General features: G+C 38.0%; 1 long non-coding RNA gene across 1 annotated transcript in view; it reads right to left on the reverse strand.

Moving 5' to 3' along the window:
- Positions 1-18,993, reverse strand: part of LOC113895402 — a 675,663-nt gene that overhangs the window by 595,353 nt on the left and 61,317 nt on the right. The window contains exon 2 of the long non-coding RNA XR_003511837.1: positions 1,610-1,892. This is a non-coding gene — a long non-coding RNA (uncharacterized LOC113895402). The remainder of the gene's footprint in view (positions 1-1,609; positions 1,893-18,993) is intronic.

The raw sequence follows: 18,993 nt of genomic DNA on the forward strand, positions 1-18,993 counted from the left end.
GTTTTGGCTTAGGAGGTCGTGCAGATGTTATTCCTTAAGGAAGACGATCATGATCGCCTATGTGAGTAATGGCTGTAAATCGGCTAGAAGCCAAAAGTTCTCTTATAGCAGAATGTATAAACCATTCTCCTACTGAAAGAAGACCCCCAGTAGGATAATATATTATTACACATGATTCAAATTATAGGATCTGCAGCAGGGGAGCTCATGACTGATTCAGGACAGTCGCTCCCTGAATACTGATGATGGGATGATGGAATGCCTCATGAATTAAAAGGGCCATGGTTTAGTGTCTAAATCCTTCATACGCTTTAAAAAGTGTCTCTGCCTATCACTGTATTCTTTAAGCTTCTTAAACGAGTCATGTAGTGTTATGAAACCCTTGTCGATGTTTTTAAAATTCCATGTCTTTGAATAATTATATTCAAAGTATTCTTTAAAAAAGAAGACAATGAAACTATTTTCTTTGCTAGAAAACTGTATCCCTTTAATGCCAATATGCAATAAAGATATGGCTTAAGAGAAATCGCATTTAAGTGTGACCCAGTTTCCGCTCTTTGGGATTCTCTAAAGCAACCTGAAAATCTTCACATGCCACATGTTCTGGGCTTTTTAAGTTATCTATATAACAAATGAATTTATCTCTGACAAATTAAATATAAATGTACAAGACAAAATTGTGTTTCCAAAGGTTTTCTGCTGATTAAATGTACTCATTCCTAAATATTATTTATCTTGCTCTATTTTGGTTATATAACAAAACAATAAATTTGCTAAAGGTATTACATTGGGAATGGAGATCAGGCATTTTTATAGAAACACTAAGGCAGATGTTAAATATTACACATTCTGAAAAACAAATGGCTGTGATATATTCTGAAATAATATGTGAGCTCGTCCCTTAACTTCTTTTCAATTGGTCCTTGCATTCTGTTTTTCTGGTAAATGGATGCAAATCAGGTGCATTGTGCTAAGATGGGAAGAGAGAGATTTGTCCAGAAATGACCTCAGTTCTATTCATTAATAAAATGACACATTGGCTGAGAGCAGTAAAGAATAAAATATAACAAGAGTGAACTTTCCTCCCTGTAACAGATGCACATAAGCAATTTTTGGATAAAGCACTGTATGCAAAAATGGCCACTGCAGCATAAAATCTGGACACGTTAAAGGAAGCTCTAAGATGCAGATTTCCTGGAAAAATTGCAACTTCCAAGGCAATGTACCCACTTATTCTCCATTACCTTACACAATCCTGAATCCCAACTTGCCGAAAGCATGCTGTTCCTAAGGGGGCAGTGGGGTCAGATAAAATAAATGTTTAATTTTTTCTAAGATTTTTTTTCTTAGAAGAAGGTAATTTGGCAAGGTCAAAACAAAATAGAATTGCACCCAGAATCACTTTCAGTGACAGCAGACACCCATGGAGGGAGAAAAAGAAGGTAGACGCTATCAGAGAGAATATAGCCACATTTTTGCATAGCGGTTTAAATTATGCCAGCAGAATAATTAATGGAAGGACCTAATACAGGGAAGGAGGGGTTACAGGAAAGAGGGGAGGCTATGTTAAACAAAGTTCATTACTGCATGATGTAAATGAGTTTCTCACCAGTGATGTCACTGATTGGCTGAGCTGCAGAGCTGGCTTCGAGCATGGCCGGATTGGCTGCTAGCTCTTCTGGTGCCTGCCTGCTTGGGCAGCGGTTGAACCAGATACTTTCTGTCTCTCTTGTTGTCGTTTGAAGCAAATCTTGTTCAGCCCAGCTGTGTCTCCATAGTAGTGGCACCCTAAGAGAGTCTCCCTCCTGCTTCCCACAGCCCGTCTGTGAGGCGGTCGCTGCTGTGAAATACCAGCGCTTGGCACCAAGCCCAGACAGCGTTCTCAGATCCATCTATAACACACACATACAAAAAGAAAAATTTTTTAAAAAGCAGTTCTTTCATCTGAATTGCATCCTAAGGAGGATTAAGAAGGCTTCTATTGCTACTGATTTGTGTCCTTTCAATTTGATGGCTAAAATAGTTTTTGAAACACAGTATCCTCTCATCTGCAGTAGAACACCATTGGTTCAAATGAGTTAAAAAAAAAAAAATAGGAGGGAAACCCCCTCTCCCATGTTTACCTTGATTACAGGAAAATAATTCTTCATTTCCCTCCTAAGCACCGTAACTGATGTTTATGGTCCCCTCCCAGAATTTTAAACTCTCAGCAGATTTCTAATTATATCCGAGTCATTATTTTCAGGTTAAGACAAGGGGTCTTAATTAGCATTCTCTTTTAGCTATGCAAAATGAGACAGGGCATGAAACAGAAACGATCTATGGAGAGGCAGAGAGAGAGAGAAAGAAAAAAAAAAATCTGTGTAGCTTTTACAGTTGAGCTGACACCCCCGCCTTCCCCACTCTCCCTCCACCCCCTTGCAAAAAAAAGAATGCAGTCATATGAACTTTACCAGACAATGGAGTACCTACAGGCTCTCCCCTAGACAAGTCCTTTATAACCAGCCAGTGCTATGTGCTGCAGACAGTGGCCAATCGGCAGGCTCCTTTCTGCAGCAGGGACACAATAGGTGCATTGGCCACACTGTCCTCCTAGCCCCTGACAGCAGTTCAGGTTCATTTATTGTACACTGGAAGGCACATATGTCTTTAATAGTCACTGTGAAATTATCAGTGAGGCTGTCTTTATTTCACCATAATTACATCAACCTAATTACTGCGCACAAGCTGCAATAGCACTGTTTGTACAGAGTGGCGCATGGGCATGCAAGCCGGAAAAATATGCATGAACATGCTTGCTTATTTCAATAATAAAATCCCCCAATTATTTCTTTCCTAGAGATTAATGCTTCCTCCAGAACACTCTAGTGGATATAGTCATCACTTCTTCTTTTCCAAAGAAAAAGAAGTGCAGATACATTCAAGTGTGTGTATGTGTACATGCATACGTGTATAATTTAAACACTATTTTAGCCATTTATAGGGGGGTAAGGTATAGGGGTGGAACCTAGTCAGCAAATAAAAGGTTGTGAGGATCTAAGGCATGAACCCCTTATCACTAGGCATTAGAGCGAAATAATAAGCGAATCTGCACTCATCACCGTAGTCACACGTAGAAGCCGATTTATTTGGAGTCCAACTGTCATGAGCATTTGCATATGTCGCATTTATGTATTTCCATGTTACATAATTACAAAATTTTGGGCAACAATGACTCAAAATGCTTGAAAAACAAAAATCTTTACTTTTCCTCTATTAGTCAAACAGAGGTGGGTACAGTCTGAAGTGGGAAACGCCTGTTATTTTTTTATTTTATTTTATGCATGTTTCATTTACATATTCATGAACAGAATAGTTGTTATGACAGCTGATTCTGCAGCAGGAGATGAAAAGGCAGGATTCAGCATACAGAGTGTATTCATTTTGAGGGGGAGAGTGGCAGCATATGATGACCAGGAAGAGAAGATATTTGGGGTTTCATTTGGGAGTTACCTCATTATATAATAAAAGATCTGAGTAGACAACCTATCAAAAAATGTATAACGAACCTAGGAGGTAAAAGCAATTTGCATTGCTCATGGCCATTCAGTCAGTCACACTGTATAGAAATAAGCATTTTGAAATGGAAATTTCTGGCTCGAATCTTTGCAGGTAAATAAAATTGCATTTTGTTTTCTGGCTACTTAGAAGATTACTAAAATGGAATGTGCTCAGCAGCTCTGTATTTCTCATTATTTTATAATTTACATACTTCTGTTCCAAAATCAAAATGCTAAACTTTAAGCACTGATTATAGTCTAAGATAGAATTTTACCAAATTTTACCTAAATTTCTTATATATTTTTATTTTTACCTTATGATTCTGTAATCAAGAATAGAATTCATCATCACGGGGGGCATATTTGGAGAAACAGTAACTCATCTATTTCCATATAGATACATGTATATAATACATATTCATCCCCACCACAGAGAAAGAATCCCATTAATGTTATTTTTATTGACATATTTTATCATCCCCTTTTTATTAACATTTGCAATATTTGTATTATAAAAGTATTCAAGTTTATTTTGCATTTTGTAAGCATGTGTATGTGTATGTGTGTGTCTGTGTTTTTAATACAGCTCTTCTATCTATACTTTCCCAAAATCTAGTTTTGGTAGGAGGGATAAGTGAGGCAAATTCCTAAGCAGACCAGTAAGAGACCACAAGACTCAGTTATAAAAAACAAAAATAATATAAGAAATGACTACATCTATAATTCTGAACTGCTATATACATTGAAATCAAAACACCTGAAATCAAAGGCATAATTTGGTTACTTGATACATAAAGTAAGATGCTTTTTCTCTATGTGATTGCAGGAAAACTTAAGAAGCTACTTGCAACACTTTATTGATGGTTTACCTACAAAAGATAGTCTTTCTAAATCTTCAAGAAAAACATGAAAAAGACTTCCTGGTAATCAAATTAAGATATGTAGACTTCTACATCTCTCTCTCATCCCTTCCTCCCTCCCTCCTCTCCTTCTCTCTCTCTGTCTCTCTCTCACACACACACACACACAGAGAAATAAACATATATAAAATCATGACTGTCCTTTTATTATAAGAATTTGCAATTCTTCTAGTTATCTCAATTGTTAGTCTCTCACTGAACAAAAAGCTTACAAAAGTCCAAACGGAAAAAGGTAATACTTAATTGCTAGTTATCCTTATTGCTAAGTAAAAATCAAAACAGGGGAGAAGGTTTCATAATATCGCATACATTTAGATTCCACTAGCACATAGAACATATTTGGAAATTCACTGTTATACAAAGGATTTTGATGAGTATGCTAATTTTAATAACAGGATTAGTTAATAGTCCATATCTGACTCCCTTAAACAAACAGAGATTTGCAAACAATGACCACTAGAAATAAAAGAGGCCTTCCTTAAGTACTACAATTCATTAAACCACACAAGGGTTCCTACTCCTTGTTATAACATTCTGTCATAGTTTGAGTTACTAGATACATTTGAAAACAACATTACTTTTTTTATAATATTTTAGTATTACACTTTACTATTCTTCTTACATCTCAAATACAAAATGCAACTAGGAGCTATTAGCATGCTACCCAAACCAAAATAACTACAGTAAAATCTTATTTGGGATCATTGTACCAGAAAACTTAGAACTAAGCTATACCTTGGAGATTGAATCCATTCATTTTAGACATGAGACTAAAGAAAATTAATAACTACTTAATGTATTTCCACCCATTACCCTGACATCTATATTAAAAATATGGTTCTGACCTGTTGTCAGGATATTCTTAATTAGTAGAGTTTTACCAAAGATAGGGAATTCATGGCATCTCCCCATAAGACCAAAGACATGCATTTATAAGATAATGTATGGAGACTGCCATCTGTTTTCCCACAATGGAATTAAACTAACTCCTTTATAAAGATCAAAAGCATAACCTTAGACTTATAATCATGATCTCACCAAGAGTCAACTCAGCACAAATTGGCTGTAAGAATGTGAAATAACAGCCAATCACATTAACCTTATAAATAATAAAGGGCATTCCATATGTAGAGCCAGCTTAGAGATGTGAAAATAATATGTTAAAGAGTAACTTGTCAGTCTCCTGATGTGACTCATTCTCATTAAAAAAATAATCCATTTTAATAAGTATGGGAAATATTCACAGTGTAATCAACATTAAGAAACCACTGTTTATGTCTTTGTCAACACAATGACAAGCATCCAGATGACAAAACAAGATGCGGTTAATCATCAAGATAGCTCTAAATATCTGGCTTGTTTTTGCGCCCACAAACTCATTACTTGAAATATCAGTGTGTGTATGTTGGATTCAAAGTGAATATTCTTGAACTCATTAATAATGATCATCTTTATGGGATTTGAGAAACAGGATTTTTAGAGGCGTCACTTTTGGATTATCCAATACATAAATCTGTTTCCAAATAATACTTTTTAGAGCATAGTTATGATTAAGCTCATTTATGTTGACCTCAAAACTGTTAGCAGTGCACTACCTATGAAAATACAGCCCTTTATACCACAGTTTGTAAAACTCATTTCTCTTGCAATGTTTCCAGTTGTTTTAATTAAGATTGTTTTTAAAAGTGTACTTTATGAAAAAAATAACAAATTAAGACCTCTAAATACCCAATAGAAAAGAAAAAAATTTTCAAGCACATTAATCACCTAAAAAGACTTGGAAAGAAAAATGAAAATCTTTCATCTGAGAAGTTGTCACCAAGTATCTGAAATATCTCAGTCTTTGTATAATAATTTTTTTCTAAGTAAAAATTGTTTTTAACATCTAGGATGAATAAAAAAGAAATGTTCTACATAAGATATATGCAAAATTATACTATGCAGTGGTTGCTAAATCTGTCATTAACAAAAAAAGTTAATCAAATCGTATCTCATAATATAATGCAGTGAAGTAAAAAAGAAAAAATTGAACTACAGCACAGATGAACAAGGAAATATGACTTCCCCATTTTAAAAGTGGTCTAATTTTTGTCAAATGCTCATCCCATTAGGTTGTTGGAGATAGTAAGGGAAAATTATTTTCCAATTAATTTGTCATTCTTTTATGCTTCAATAGCCTCTTTTGAGTTATTCCCTGTGTGGCAGACATAATAATGGTTCTCCAAAAATGTCCACATCCTAATCCTCAGAATCTGTAACTATATTACATTACATGGCAAAGGGGAATTAAATAAACTGATGGAATTAAGGTTGCTAATCAGATGATTTTAAATTAGGAAGATTAAACTAGATTATTTGCATAGGTCCAAATTAACCTCAAGGGTCCTTGAAAGTGGAGGAAGGAAGCAGGAGAGTTAGAGAGAGAGGTGATTATGGAAGAGTGGTCAGAGATGCAACATTGCTGACCTTTAAAATGGAAGAAGAGGACTAGGAAGGTAGGCAATCTCTAAAAGTTAGAAAAAGAAAGAAATAGCTTCTACCTTAGAATCTCCAGAAACAGAACCTTGCCAGTACCTTGGTTTTAGCCTGGTGACACCCATTTTGGATTTCCAATCTCAAGAATTATAAGATAGTGTATTTGTATGGTGTTAAGCCACCGCTGCTGCTAATGTGTAGTAATTTGTTGCAGCAGCAATAGGAAACCAATAAATGCCATCTTTTGAATAAGTTAAGGTCTTAAGTTTAATCCCCCTGTCCTCTAAAATAAGAGGGGAGGAATGAACTTATAGATCTTGTGGTTCTGAGGAGTGGAGATCTGTCCTTGATGATATTTTCTTGACTATGTATTGTCTTGTCTCTGGGTTACTGTGTCTGGGTTTACTAAGGTAGAGTAGCTGATCTGGACCTATTGAAGCATTGCACTGGTTATGCAAATTCAAACTATTGCATATCACCACTTTTTCCTCCTCTCAGTATCTTCAGCATGTGTAGCCCCTTAATTCCAGCTTCAGGCTTTTGTTGCAAAATCAGCCCTTGCCATCTCATTGCATTTATGTACCTGGGTACCACAAAAATGTTTGAATACTCTATAAATTTTGTGATCATAATGAATTGGTAGATTATCTCCATGTTTTCATTTTCAACATCACATTCAGGGACTGCTAACCTCTTTTTTTTAATTAATTTATTTATTTTAATTGGAGGCTAATTACTTTACAGTACTGTGGTAGTGTTTCCATACTTAGACATGAATCAGCCATGGGTGTCCATGCATCCCACCATCCTGAAACCCCCTCCCACCTCCCTCCCCACCCCATCCCTCTGGGTTGTCCCAGAGCACCAGCTTTGGGTGCCCTGCTTCATGCACTGAATTTGCACTGGTCATCTATTTTACATATTGTAATATACATGTTTCAATGCTATTCTCTCATATCATTTTTTTTTTTCAATTTATGTCCAATTTCTTTGGGTATGAGAAGTTTCCCCTCTCTTTCCTTCTGCTCCCTTCAGTGGCAGCACAAAATTTATCTACTGGTGTATTTAATAAAAAAACAAAAACAACAACAAAAAAAACCTGGGACTTCAGCCCAGAGAAAGAAGAACAAGGACACACATATGTCCTATCTCTTGTTCTTCTTCCATTTGTCTTTCCCCACACTCACTTAGGTCAGAAGACTTAGGATTTTTTGTTCTCACATAATATTTTCTTTCATATAATACCATCTTCCTTCATGAAGTGGCACTCAACAATTCTTCTTCACTGAGGCTAAATAGAATGACAGTAGAGGAATATGGGAAATATGATTTTCCAGGATAAAAGTGTATTCATTTATTATTTTCTAAATATTGTACTCATGGACTTCTGGTTAAAATGGTAGTTATCATCTCAAAACTGTACTAAAACTACAGAAAACGTAGTATTAGTAAGGAAGAACAAAGAAGGAAAACAAAACAAAATTTTGAAAAGTGGAGCAAAATTTTGAGAGTTGGATAGTTACTGACTGACCTATAGCCCTGAGAAAACTAGATGCTAAGCCAGCAATAGATAAAGCCTAAAGGCCTCCCAAGAAATTTTAAAGAATCAGGAGCCCCAGGTGCTTTGGGAAATGAGGATAGAGACAGGCATAGTTGAAAAATGGTTAGATTTTGTTTCGGTTGTGCTGTGTTGTGTTGTGTTAGTTGCTAAGTCATGTCCAACTCTTTGTGACCCCATGGACTATAGCCTGCCAGGCTCCTCTGTCCATGGGACTCTCCAGGCAAGAATACTGGAGTGAGTTGCCATTACCTTCTCCAAAGATTATGCTTACCAAGATGTCAAATCCTTGTAATTCTTTCTTCACTCCATGTTTGTAGGCAAATTCCTCTTTGTCACTGCAGTATAAGACTAGAACCTTATTTTCTGAAGAAGGTGAAACACAGTTCACATACTTGAGGAAGAATTCCCATACTCTAAGGAGTAGTTTTAAATCAATCTATACACTCTGGACTGGTGGAGGGTTCTGACAACATGTGGTCCACTGGAGAAGGGAATGGCAAACCACTTCAGTATTCTTGCTTTGAGAACCCCCAAAAGAGTATGAAAAGGCAAAAATATAAGACACTGAAAGATGAACTCCCCAGGTCTGTAGGTGCCCGATATGCTACTGGAGAAGAGTGGAGAAATTACTCCAGAAAAATGAAGAGATGGAGCCAAAGCAAAAACAGTGCCTAGTTGTGGATGTGACTGGTGATGGAAGTAAAGTCCGATGCTGTAAAGAACAATATTTCACAAGAACCCGGAATGTCAGGTCCATGAATCAAGGTAAATTGGAAGTGGTTAAACAGAAGATGGCAAGAGTGAACGTTGGCATCTTACGAATCAGTGGACTAAAATGGATTGGAATGGGTGAATTTAATTCAGATGACCATTATATCTACTACTGTGGGCAAGAATCCCTTGGAAGAAATGGAGTAGCCCCCATAGTTGACAAGAGTCCGAAATGCAGTGCTTGGATGCAATCTCAAAAACAACAAATTGGTCTCTGTTTGTTTCCAAGGCAAACCATTCAGTATTAGCATAATCCAAGTCTATGCCCCAACCAGTAATGCTGAAGAAGTGTAAGTTGAATGGTTCTATGAACCTACACGACTTTCTAGAACTAACACCCAAAAAAGATGTCCTTTTTATTATAGGGGCCTGGAATGCAAGTAGAAAGTCAAGAGATACCTGGAATAACAGGCAAATTTGGCCTTGGAGTACAAAATGAAGCAGGGCAAAGTCTAATAGAGTTTTGCCAAGAAAACGCACTGGTCACAGCAAATACCTTCTTCCATCAAGAGAAGACTCTACACCTGGACATCACCAGATGGTCAATTCTGAACTCAGACTGGTTATATTCTTTGTAGCCAAAGATGGAGAAGCTCTATAAAATCAGCAAAGCAAGACTGGAAGCCAACTTTGGCTCAGATCATGAACTCCTTACTGCAAAATTCAGACTTAAACTGAAGAAAGTAGGAAAAATGACTAGACCATACAGGTATGACCTAAATCAAATCCCTTACAATTATACAATGGAAGTGACAAACATATTCCAGGGATTAGATCTGAAAGACAGTGCCTGAAGAACTATGGATGGAGGTTCATGACATTGTACAGGAGGCAGTGATCAAGACCATCTCCATGAAAAAGAAATGCAAAACGGCAAAATGGTTGTCTGAGGAGACCACAGAAATAGTTGAGAAAAGAAGAGACGTGAAATGCAAAGGAGAAAAGGAAAGATATACCTTGAATGCAGAGTTCCAAAGAAGAGCAAGGAGAGATAAGAAAGCCTTCCTCAGTGATCAATGGAAAGAAATAGAGGACAATAATAGAATAGGAAAGACTAGAGATCTCTTCAAGAAAATTAGAGATACCAACGGAACATTACATGCAAAGATAGGCTCAATAAAGGACAGAAAAGGTATGGACCTAACAGAAGCAGAAGATATGAAGAAGAGGTGGCAAGAATACACAAAAAAACTATACAAAAAAGATCTTCATGACTCAGATAACCACCATGGTGTGATCACTCACCTAAAGCCAGATATCCTGGAATGCGAAGTCAAGTGGGCCTTAGGAAGCATCACTATGAACAAAGCTAGTGGAGGTGATGGAATTCCAGTTGTGCTATTTCAAATCCTAAAAGACGATGCTGGGAAAGTGCTGCACTCCATATGCCAAAAAATCAGGAAAACTCAGCAGTGGCCACAGGACTGGAAAAGGTCAGTTTTCATTCCAATCCCAAAGAAAGGCAATGCCAAATAATGCTCAAGCCACTGTACAGATGCACTCTTCTCACACACTAGCAAAGTAACACTCAAACTTCTCCAAGCCAGGCTTCAACAATACATGAATCGTGAACTTGGAGATGTTGAAGCTGGATTTAGAAAAGGTAAAGGAACAAGAGTTCAAATTGCCAACATTCATTGGATCATTGAAAAAGCAAAAGAGTTCCAGAAAAACATCTACTTCTGCTTTATGGGCTACTCCAAAACCTTTGACTGTGTGGATCACAACAAACTTTGTGAAAAATTCTGCAAGAGATGGGAATACCAGACCACCTGACCTGCCTCCTGAGAAATCTGTTTTCAGATCAGGAAAAACAGTTAGATCCAGACATGGAACAAGAGACTGGTTCCAAATTGAAAAAGGAGTACATCAAGGACATAAATTGTCACCCTTCTTATTTAACTTTTATGCAGAGTACATCATGAGAAGCGCTGGGCTGGATGTAGCACAAGCTGGAATCAAGATTGCCGGGAGAAATAACAATAACCTCAGATATGCAGATGACACCACCCTTATGGCAGAAAGTGAAGAGGAACTAAGAACCTCTTGATGAAAGTGAAAGGGGGGAGTGAAAAAGCTAGCTTCAGACTCAATATTCAGAAAACAAATATCATGGGATCTGGTCCCATTACTTCATGGCAAATAGATGAGGAAGCAATGAAAACAGTGGCTGACTTTATTTTGGGGGGCTCTAAAATCACTGCAGATGGTGACTGCAGTGATGAAATTAAGACGCTTGCTCCTTGGAAGGAAAGTTATGACCAACCTGACAGTATATTAAAAAGCAGAGACATTACTTTGCCAACAAAGGTCCATCCAGTCAAGGCTATGGTTTTTCCATTAGTCATGTATGGATGTGAGAGTTGGACTATAAAGAAAGCTGAGCACAGAAGAACTGATGCTTTTGAACTGTGGTGTTGGAGAAGACTCTTGAGAGTCCCTTGGACTGCAAGGAGATCCAACCAGTCCATCCTAAAGATCAGTTCTGAATATTCATTGGAAGGACTGATGCTAAAGCTGAAGCTCCAATACTATGACCACCTGATGAGAAGAAATGACTCACTGGACATGACCCTGATGCTGCAAAAGAATGAAGGCAGGAAGAGAGGGGGATGATATAGGATGAGATGGTTTGATGGCATCACCAACTAGATGGACTTGAGTTTGAGCAAACTCCGGGAGTTGGTGATGCCTGGTGTGCTGCAGTCCATGCAGTCACAAAGAGTCGGACTTGACCCAGTGATTGAACTGAACTGAACTGATAAACTCTAGATACTGAGAATACTCTTCCCAAGTTATTTTCTTCCCTAAGTGCTGCTGCTGCTGCTAAGTCGTTTCAGTTGTGTCCAACTCTGTGCAACCCCATAGACCACAGCCCACCAGGCTCCCCTGTCCCTGGGAGTCTCCAGGCAAGAACACTGGAGTGGGTTGCCATTTCCTTCTCCAATGCATGAAAGTGAAAAGTGAAAGTGAAGCCATTCAGTCATGTCCAACTCGTATCGACCCCATGGACTGCAGCCTACCAGGCTCCTCCATCCATGGGATTTTCCAGACAAGAGTACTGGAGTGGGTTGCATTTCCTTCTCCAATGCATGAAAGTGAAAAGTGAAAGTGAAGCCACTCAGCCGTGTCCAACTCGTACGGACCCCATGGACTGCAGCCCGCCAGGCTCCTCCATCCATGGGATTTTCCAGGCAAGAGTACTGGAGTGGGGTGCCATTGCCTTCTCTGTCTTCCCTAACTAGGTTGAGTCTAAAAACACTAGATTCTACATCTTCTCTTCTGAGCAATCTGATGTAGCAAGAACAATAAAATATATATACATTGTGGAAGTGATAACTGTGTATATAGCAAATATTATCATCCGTTTCCATAGCATAGATTTGCCCTTGGTAGAGGCTGCACAGACTGAGTCATATTCCCCATGCCCTACAAATATATATGTGCAAAATGATGGTGATGAAATATGAGTGGACAAAATCTGCATCTCTTCTAGGCCTGGCAGGTCCATAAAACCTTTTTACATAGCTTTCCTGCATGTTCCCTTCTCTTTTGATCTGTTTGAAATTTATATGGCCTCCAAAGTAACCTTGAACATCATATATTACAGATGATAAAGCCACCATTGGTCTAGACCACTAAATAATTGTGTGTAGAAGGGATGCTCTTTAACATAATTTTTGGTTCAATACTATTATATGAGCAAGAAGTATCTTTATATGTATTTTGGTTATTAAACACTTTGTCTTCACTAAGTACAGTAAATAGCTTCAGTTCAGTTCAGTCACTCAGTCATGTCAGACTCCTTGCGACCCCATGAATCGCAGCACGCCAGGCCTCCCTGTCCATCACCAACTCCCAGAGTTCACTGAGACTCACGTCCATCGAGTCAGTGATGCCATCCAGCCATCTCATCCTCTGTCATCCCCTTCTCCTCCTGCCCCCAATCCCTCCCAGCATCAGAGTCTTTTCCAATGAGTCAACTCTTTGCATGAGGTGGCCAAAGCTATACCTAAGTAATATACACAGTTTCACCAGATATAATTATGTATAGTGAAAATCATAGTTAATAAGCCTCACTCATGAACTCAGAGGTTCTGTCAGCTTTTTAATAATTATGTCTCAATCTTAAACAGAAAAAGAAATATATGGGATGCTGGAAGTGTAGCATAGAAGACAGGAAATGAAACAAACTAAAGAAAAAGTCAAAATGGAAGAATTAAGACTATATTAAAAGAACAAAACTTTTTAAATGACTATCATTAATGTTGTCAGAAAAAATATTTAAAAATATTATGTCCATGAAATAGTAAGAAGATGTTGCCAAAAAAATCTAAATAAGAAAAAGTTACTGAAAATTAAATTAAGATCATAATGATGAAAAAAAAGCATAAAAAACTTGGAAGTTAAACTTAAGAAAACTCTTTCTTAAAGTAAAGAAAAAAGATGAATGTACAACAGAAGAGAAACTATGAGAAAGAAGAGAGATTTGGGAAAAGTAACAATTGGAATCCATGGAAAGAGAAATAAAGAAAATTAAGGAGGAAAATCATCAATGACATAATTCAAGGAAACATTCTGGAACTAAAAAACATGAGTCTCCAGAAATAGTTCCTAAGAAAGCCATGAGTGTGGATTCACAGCACAGTTATTAATGCAGAATTTCCAAATACTTGAAATAGGAACTTCTAGCTCTGGTCATGGATGGAGTAGATAGCACTGAGCAATGTTCTTACTGAAAAAAATTATAAAGTTGAATAAATATAAAAATTGACTATTTTTAATAACAACATAACCAAGTAAAACATTTTAAAAGTGACACCAAACATAAGCATACACTGCTGCTGCTGCTGCTGCTGCTAAGTTGCTTCAGTCGTGTCCGACTCTGTGCGACCCCATAGACAGAAGCCCACCAAGCTCCCCTTGTCCCTGGGATTCTCCAGGCAAGAACAACACTGGAATGGGTTGCCATTTCCTTCTCCAATGCATGAAAGTGAAAGGGAAGTCACTCAGTCATGTCCAACTCTTAGCGACCCCATGGACTACAGCCTATCAGGCTCCTCCATCCATGGGATTTTCCAGGCAAGAGTACTGGAGTGGGGTGCCATTGCCTTCTCCAAAGCATACACTAGAAAACTAGAAAACGCCAAGTGTATAGGTGTTTGCAAACATTTGGCTTATTCACTCTTTTTTTTTTTTTCACATTCTTCCAGATAGCTAAGATCATGTAGATATTTCCACAGTTAATATTTAAGAAGTGTTAAAATTGGTAGCATCTTCCTTCACTATGGAGGTGTAGAAATTAAAGTATTTACCTCCATTTATTTCTCCCTAAGATAATTAGCAATGAGTATTTCTGAAGTGGGAATTATGTAAAATAAATATTAAAGTAATCCTTAGTATACTGTATTGGTGTTTTTCTTCCTGGCTTACTTCACTCTGTATAATAGGCTCCAGTTTCATCCATCTCATTAGAACTGATTCAAATGTATTCTTTTTAATGGCTGAGTAATACTCCATTGTGTATATGTACCACAGCTTTCTTATCCATTCATCTGCTGATGGGCATCTAGGTTGCTTCCATGTCCTGGCTATTATAAACAGTGCAGCGATGAACGTTGGGGTACACGTGTCTGAGACAGCAAAAGAGACACTGATGAAATTAAGATGCTTGCTTCTTGGAAGGAAAGTTATGACCAACCTGACAGCATATTAAAAAGCAGAGACATTACTTTGCCAACAAAGGTCCATCTAGTCAAGGCTATGGTTTTTTCATTAGTCATGTATGGATGTGAGAGTTGGACTATAAAGAAAGCTGAGCACAGAAGAACCGATGCTTTTGAACTGTGGTGTTGGATAAGACTCTTGAGAGTCCCTTGGACTGCAAGGAGATCCAACCAGTCCATCCTAAAGATCAGTTCTGAATATTCATTGGAAGGACTGATGCTAAAGCTGAAGCTCCAATACTTTGACCACCTGATGCGAAGAAATGAGGACTTTTCTTATGGACTCTGTGGGAGAGGGAGAGGGTGGGGAGATTTGGGAGAATGGCATTGAAACATGTATAATATCATGTATGAAACGAGTCACCAGTCCAGGTTCGATGCACGATACTGGGTGCTTGAGGCTAGTGCACTGGGACGACCCAGAGGGAGGGTATGGGGAGGGAGGAGGGAGGAGGGTTCAGGATGGGGAACACATGTATACCTGTGGCGGATTCATTTTGATATATGGCAAAACTAATACAATATTGTAAAGTTTAAAAATAAAATAAAATTTAAAAATAAATAAATATATAAAATAAAAATAAATATTAAAGTAATCCAAAGGGAATAGCATAGACATGGCAAGGAAGAATAGGTTTGAGTCTTGGCTTTGAGGTAGAACATTCATTTATAAAACAGAGAAAATAAAGCTATTTTTAAAATGCTATGGTGATGATTAAATAACATGTTAAAATCGCCTCCTTGGTGCATGCATGCTCAGTTCCACAATCCCATGGACTATAACCCCCAGGCTCCTCTGTCCATGGGATTTCCAAGGCAAGAATACTGGAGTGGGTTGCCACGCCCTCTTCCAGGGGATCTTCCAAATCCGGAGACTGAATCCATCTCTCTTGTGTCTCTATTTTGGCAGGTGAATTTTTTTTACCACTACACAGCCTGGGAAGCCTCCTAGGCATCCAGCCCCAAATGTGTACTTGATGTATGTCATTTCTCTCTGTTTCCTTGATAATCAATATCCTAACACAAACAGCTTTTAGAATAGTTTTATTCTATTTATCTAATTCAGAATTTTGAAGATAAAGGTAAAGCTTCTTTACCCACCCTAGTATTTTTATATGAGCTTTATTCATATAAAGCTCAGAATATTTTAAAATCCTTTTTAGGGTTAAAAGAAAAGATGAATTAGCCCTTTCCATAATTTGTCTGTCAGATGTAGGTTAGGAAAACAATGGAGTCTGACTCTCACATTGAGAACCTCCTGCCAGTATAGAATCAACAAAGCAGAATTTCAACAAAGACGGTCTTACAATATCTGAATTTTGAGAATGATGCTTAACTCTTCAAGGACTAATCCTTTTCTGTTTAATGATTATGTTCATAAGAGGTTGCTGATGTACCAGTCATCCAAGGGCCTGAATCAAAAGTCACTACTGTCTAAGTAAACTTGCCTTTTTCAGGTCTTCACACTCTGGCCTAGAGTAGATAAAGCCTATAGAATTGTATATATATTTTTTCTAATTTTATTTTATTTTTAAACTTTACATAATTGTATTAGTTTTGCTAAATATCAAAATGAATCCGCCACAGGTATACATGTGTTCCCCATCCCGAACCCTCCTCCCTCCTCCCTCCCCATACCATCCCTCTGGGCCGTCCCAGTGCACCAGCCCCAAGCATCTAGCATCGTGCATCGAACCTGGACTGGCAACTCGTTTCTCACATGATATTTTACATGTTTCATTGCCATTCTCCCAAATCTTCCCACCCTCTCCCTCTCCCACAGAGTCCATAAGACTGTTCTATACATCAGTGTCTCTTTTGCTGTCTCGTACACCGGGTTATTGTTACCATCTTTCTAAATACCATATATATGCATTAGTATACTGTATTGGTGTTTTTCCTTCTGGCTTACTTCACTCTGTATAATAGGCTCCAGTTTCATCCACCTCATTAGAACAGATTCAAATGTATTCTTTTTAATGGCTGAGTAATACTCCATTGTGTATATGTACCACAGCTTTCTTATCCATTCATCTGCTGATGGACATCTAGGTTGCTTCCATGTCTTGGCTATTATAAACAGTGCTGCGATGAACATTGGGGTACACAAAAATAAACTCAAAATGGATTAAAGATCTAAACGTAAGACCAGAAACTAGAATTATATATTAAAGCTTATAGTTTTGTTTTACCCTGGGCTTGCCGGTGAAAGTTTTATCTCTACTCTACACACGGAAAAGAAGCCTTGATTGTAGACAACATCACCACTCCAGGCAATGGCTGTTCAGGCTCCCCTGCCTGAAGCGATGTGTGGGAGGGGTAGGTTCTTACCTTTCTTCCTCAGTGGGATTTTCTAAAAGCAGGCGGTGTTCACATTCATTAAGACTGTCTCTAAAAAACTTCTTTTCCAAAGGAGAAAGTGCCTCATTTACTCTCTTAACCAGAACATTGATTTTTCATCAGCTGAAATCAACTTTTCTTTCAGCTACTCCTTCCAGGATGTACTGCCCCACTAAATAGAGCTTTCAAAAAGTGAAATCCCTGAAAACATAATCTGGGAGCCTCCCTAAAATGCCTCCGTGAACCACAACAGAGACTTTGTTCCCTTAGGGCTCAATGAGAAAAAATTTCTTTTTTATCTTTTTCTAAACCCTGGTTAAAAGAAGGGTCTTCAGTGTTTCTCAGTGTCTTCTAAGCAAGGTCACCTCAGTAAATCCCAGGGCTAGCAGTCTAAAGAAAAACATTACATCTTCAAGTGTACTTAGATGTTGTCATCAGAATATAAAAACTATCTAACCAAAAATGCCTCTCTTTTCACCTTTGATGTCAGAAATAGTGAAGCAAAACATGTTTTGCCAGTTTTGTAGTCTGTGTCTGCTCTTTTGCCTTGGTGGGATCTTTTTACTTTTAAATGTCTTCTCTTGCTCAGCTCTTTTATCTCTAATCTCTTCAGTCTTTTCTTAAATAGATGGGGTGATGTATTCATTCCCTATTGCTGCTATCACAAATTTAGTAATTTAAAAAGCCGGGACTTATCATCTTGCAGTTCTGGAGGTCAGAAGTTGAAAATGAGTCTTAGTGAGCTAAAGTCAAGGTGTTGGGAGGATTATGTTTCTTCTGGAGGCTGTAGGGTAGAATCTGAGTTTTGTTTTGTTTTGTCTTTTCTAGCTTCTAGAAACCACCCACCCACATTCCCTGCCTCATGGCATCATCCTCAGTTTTCAAAGCCAGCACACAACATTGCATCTCTCTGGCCATTCTGCCCTAATTACACCTCCTTCAGACTCTTTTGATTAGCAATCTTAATTCTATTTGCAATCATAATTCCTCTTTGTGATGTAATGGAATATATTTCCAGGTTCTGGGAACTGGGACATGAATGCCTTTGGGGACCCATTATTCTGCCTACCACATGGAACATGTCTTAAATTAACAATGCAGAATATAAAAAATATGGGTTGGGGAATCGTCTAGCGTCAAGAATACCAACGCACATCCCCTTGAAAAGGAGTGAGTAGCATTTGAAATAAGATTACCAGACAGAAATCATCAGGTTTGGGTGGGCATGGGATTGAAGGGTTCTCTCAAACAGACAGCTGGACAGACCTGGAAAGCAGACAGTCAACCACTAAGAAAAAGGGCCAAGATATCAAACCCCAGGTCACTCCCTGGTCTCCTTCCTCCACCAGACTCAACTTTTTTGTCTTTTGCTGGTCACAGATCTCTCATGGGCCTCCACTCCCAGTCTTACTATATGATTGGCTGATGCTGGGATTCAGAAATGTGAAGCTAAATATTAAACATGCAAAGTCAAGTGGGTTTTAGGAAGCATCATTATAAGCAAAGCTAGTGGAGGTGATGGAATTCCAGTTGAGCTATTTCAAATCCTAAAAGATGATGCTTGGAAAGTGATGAACTCCATATGTCAGCAAATTTGGAAAATTCAGCAGTGGCCACAGGACTGGAAAAGGTCAGTTTTCATTCCAATCCCAAAGAAAAGC

The sequence above is a fragment of the Bos indicus x Bos taurus genome, chromosome 1, assembly GCF_003369695.1.
Source record: "Bos indicus x Bos taurus breed Angus x Brahman F1 hybrid chromosome 1, Bos_hybrid_MaternalHap_v2.0, whole genome shotgun sequence".
NCBI lineage: Eukaryota > Metazoa > Chordata > Mammalia > Artiodactyla > Bovidae > Bos > Bos indicus x Bos taurus.